A 4,994-nucleotide genomic window follows, 5' to 3' on the forward strand; every position below is an offset into this window, starting at 1 on the left:
TTCCTGACTAACACCTGACTCTTTCCTGAGGATTTTTCTGCTTCCTTTGCTTCTTCTTCAAGTCTGGCTAATTTTTCTTCATTTTCTTCATCCCTTACTATTGGGCCCAGAGGCAATTTAATACAGTCCTTGTTCTTCTTTGCTGTTTCAAGACCTCTTTTTCCCTTTCTACTCCATTGAAATACATGCTTCTGATAAAAGACCGATAGATTTGGCAAATAAAAATGTAGGACAAATTTGAATTTCAGATAAAAAATGGATACATTTCAGCATTAATATCCCTCATGCAGCCTTACTTCAGTGTCAATTTCAAAAACCCTTCCCTGCTCAGTTATCCTCCTTGCTATGCCCTTTCTTTCACTGAAGATATAAAAATGTCTTTCCCTTAATCATCTTCTTCTCTCATTTGTTCCTGATGATTTCAAAATCCACACTGATGATTCATTTCACATCTGGCCTTTAAATTCTGTATCTTGGCTACCACAACACCTCAGCCACTCACTCCCTTTAATTATACCCTTAACTTATCATGCCCATTATAGAGAATAAAGGTAAAAGAGGTATCTTTACATGCGAGGGATGAAGGAAAGTTGTTTGAAGAAATTTTTTAATGTTTTTAAAATCATAATCAATTTTGTATAAAGAAAATTCACTAAAATTCTCATTAAAATTTATTTCCCAGTATGAATTTTAATCATGCATGTACAGCATATACAACAGTAAATCCAGCTCATTATACCCAGTAATACAGAAAATAAATACCACAAACAAGGCAAAGTTTTTCTATAAGTACTTTCTTAGAAAAGGTAGTTCTGACAAAATATCTCCAGCATAATCTTCTATAATCTCAATTATCAGGGGAATGAGTCCTGATCTATAATTTTCTTGATTTGATTCTGGTAGTATTTAGGAATACACTTAATATTTGAACACAGAACTCTAAAGAATTTACCATTGTGATGCAAGTGTTTCTAAAAGAACAAAGCTAGGGACGCCTGGGTGGCTCAGTTGGTTAAGCGACTGCCTTCGACTCAGGTCATGATCCTGGAGTCCCGGGATCGAGTCCCGCATCAGGCTCCCTGCTTGGCAGGGAGTCTGCTTCTCCCTCTGACCCTCCTCCCTCTCATGCTCTCTGTCTCTCATTCTCTCTCTCTCAAATAAATAAATAAAATCTTTAAAAAAAAAAAAAAAAAAAAAGAACAAAGCTAAACATTTTCAGTATTTATTGCAAAATAAATAATACTTCAATAGAATTGTTGCAAATCAGGATGTTTAAATAAAATTTATATTACACCTATTAAATCACAATGTAAAAATATATTGAGTGAACTGATGTAGAATTTCCTTTCAACTGCAGTTGAACACATTTGAGAAATGTCAAAAGATCACCATGCAATCTGGAAAAGACAAGTATTTATTCTGAGCCACAGTAAAAAATATACCTATTTTTTCCATACACCAAAGGAAGCAAGTTGTAAAGTTTATAAAAATTTTCTAAATTTAATCATCAGTATTAATAAGATGAAAAGTAATAAAGTTAATTCTGTATCTCTGAAGAGTTGAAACTTAAAGAACCTTTATATATTTCATTTAAATCCCAAATAAAGTTTTTCTACATAAACAGCCTGGTCTAATCTGTCAATCACAATCCCCTGAGATCTATTTAAATACAAGCTGGTTTCTGCAAATATGCTTTAGCAAAACTATTACTTTTTATAGAAAATACACTAAAGATAGTACTACAAGGTATCTTCTCTGGCTGGCTGTGGAGACAGACAGACTTGCATCCAAATCTTCTCTCTACCATGAATTTGCTCTGTGATTTAAGACAACTTCCCAAGATCTTATCTGTTAAATGAGAATGACACTAATATGAGTGGGGCTGTTTTGAAAACCAAATTCAAATATCATGTGAAGGGCAAAGCACAATACCTGACAGAATGGGTGCTTAATAAATATTAGCTCCCTTTCTCATGTTCTCACTTAAATAAACAAATAAAACAAGAGGAAGGCAAAGAAGGTGCTATAGGTATGGCAGCTAATCAGCAGGACCAATGCTGCAAAAAGACAAAACTTTAAAGGGCAAGATCTATTTTCTGTACAAGGATTATACAGCTAATCTTTTTCTGTCCTGAATGAGATCAACTTGAAAACGTTGTCAGCACTTCTTGGTGACGTGGATCTTCCTGTGTAAGAAATGGTCTGGACGTTGTCCTCAAGGGCATGGGTCTCCCCAAGTTATCACCCCCTGAGAGTGTTAAGACCGCGTGCCACAGCTTCTGATATTCCTGCATCAAACTGTCACTCAATCCTAAATTTAGAAAATATATTCAAACTATAATTAAAGTCTGAGTGATAGTCACCATGTTTTTTGTTTTATGAGTATATAAATTATTTCATAAGTTTATGTCTGTATCTCATTTGGGACGCTTAAAAGAAAATAGAATAGGTCCTGGCATATTTTTCATGTTGGAACTAATGTTATAAGACAGTAAAGTATCTTTGAACTTGTTACTGGTGTTGCTATATTTTTCTCTCACTCAGAAAACAAAACCAGATAGGTCAATGAGAAGGGAGCCCATGGCTCCAATATGGTAAGTGAAGGAGTCAGGAATCAATATCATGCTGAAAGTCATGCTGGGTGAAGTGGGACAGGGCTCTTGAACTGTCCATCCTCCTCCTTCAGATAATACTACTCCAATCTGACACTCCTCTTCAGTTTTCATAGAAACAACACCTTTTTTAAAAATGATCAACAGCAAATTTTATTATGTATGCAAAATATCTGATTTAGGAAAGATAACACAATGAACGGTAACAACTGTCTAGTATTCTAGGGGTAGCTCCTATAGTTTCCTTCAATTTAACCTCCTTTTTCTTTTTTCTCAAATAGCTCACATTATCTCATAGTTAGTTACTAGACCTTCAATAGAACCACTTACCCCTTGTGAAAATACAGATTTTCCACAGGAAATATCTGTGAAGAAAGCTTCCCACCCAATTGTAGTTAAGTGATGAATAGTCAACTGTAATTACTTGTCAAATACAATTCTGACCCATTCACCAAAAAATGAATAAAAGACTTAATTATACAGTTATTTAAAACATACCTCTACTGTATTAAATATGATAATAATAAGCAATATTCTTCCACAAAATATTATCAGTTAAGTCAGGCAGGCCAGTGAAATTCACATTCCAATTATGTCTAGCCTCTAATTGTTTTAGGATGAAAAATTCACATTTCTTTAACTGAGAAAAATAAAACAAAACGGTAACCTGCTAAATGGGAGAAGATATTTGGAAATGATATATCAGGTAAGAGGTTAATACCCAAAGTATATAAAGAACTTATTCAACTCAACACCAAAGAAACAAATCTGCTTTAAAAATGGGAAGTGAACCTGAATAGACATTTATCCAAAGAAGATATACCGTCCAACAGACAGGTGAAAAGACGCTCAACATCACTAATCACCAGGGAAATGCATATCAAAACCAAAATGAGATATCACCTCATATCAGTCAGCATTACTAGTATCAAAAAGACAAGAAATAACAAGTGTTGGTGAGGATAAAGAGAAAAAGGAACAGTCAATGCACTGTTGGTGGGAATGTAAAGTGGTGCAGCCACTATGGAAAACAGCATGGAGGTTCCTCAAAAAATTAAAAATAGAAATACCATATGATTCAGTAATTCCATTGCTGAGTATTTACCCCAAGAAAATCAAAACACTAACTCAAAAAGGTATATAGATCCCTATGTTTATTTCAGCATTATTTGCAACAGCCAAGATATAGAAGCAGCCCAAGCATTCATCAGTTGATGAATGGATAAAGAAGATGTGGTATATATCTACAACAAAGTATTACAAAGCCATAAAAAAAAAATGAAATCTTGCCATTTGCGATGACGTGAATGGAGTTAGAGAGTATTGTGCTAAGCGAAACAAGTCAGTCAGAGAAAGACAAATACCATGTGATTTCACTCATATGTGGAATTTAAGAAACAAAACAAATGAATATTGGAAGGGGGAGAAAGGAAAACCAAGAAACAGACTCTTAATATTGGAGAATAAACATGGTTATGGGAGAGGAGGTGGGTGGGGGATGGGTTAAACAGGTGATGGGGATAAAGGAGGGCACTTGTTGTATGTAAGTGATGAATTACTAAATTCTACCCCTGTAACTAAAATCGCACTGTATATTAACTAACTGGAATTTAAATAAAATTGGAAAGAAAAAAAAAGAAGTCAGACAGACAAAGACAAATACCCTATGATTTCACTTATTTGTGAAATCTAAAAAACAAAACGGAAAAACAAAAACAGACATAAATACAGAGAACAAACTGGTGATTGCTGGAATGGCGCAGAATAGGTGAAATAGGTGAAGGGAAATAAGAGGTACAAACTTCCAGCTATAAAGTGAATAAGTCATGGGGATGAAAAGTACAGCATAGGGAATATAGTCAATAGTATTATAATAACATCATATGATGACGGATGGTAACTACACTTACCATAATGAGCACTGAGTAATGTACAAAACTGTTGATTCACTATACCTTACACCTAAAACTAACATAACATTGTATGTCAACTATATATCAAGAAAGAAATAATAAAATTTTAAAAATAAATGAATTATTTTAAAAATGTTTATGGCATCATTTCATTGGTTAGACCTAAATAAAACACAAGTACATACCAGACGGGATTTCTTAAGTATACAATGGAATGTCATCTGCATGCACAGTGATACTGTGCTGACAGCAACTAGATAATAAAATCAACAATGTAGTTTTACAACTACACAACCGTGCTTTAATGTATTGTATTATATGGGTTTCTCAATATTTCACACAGACATTGCTTTAGCTTCATGTAACTTAGTATCCTTTTATCTTATACTGTGCTAAGGCAATGGGAATAATTCTCTTAGCAGGCTTAAGTTATTATAACAACATATTACATGATGTTTGAATAAGGGAC

Source organism: Halichoerus grypus, chromosome 3 (assembly GCF_964656455.1).
Source record: "Halichoerus grypus chromosome 3, mHalGry1.hap1.1, whole genome shotgun sequence".
NCBI classification, from domain to species: domain Eukaryota; kingdom Metazoa; phylum Chordata; class Mammalia; order Carnivora; family Phocidae; genus Halichoerus; species Halichoerus grypus.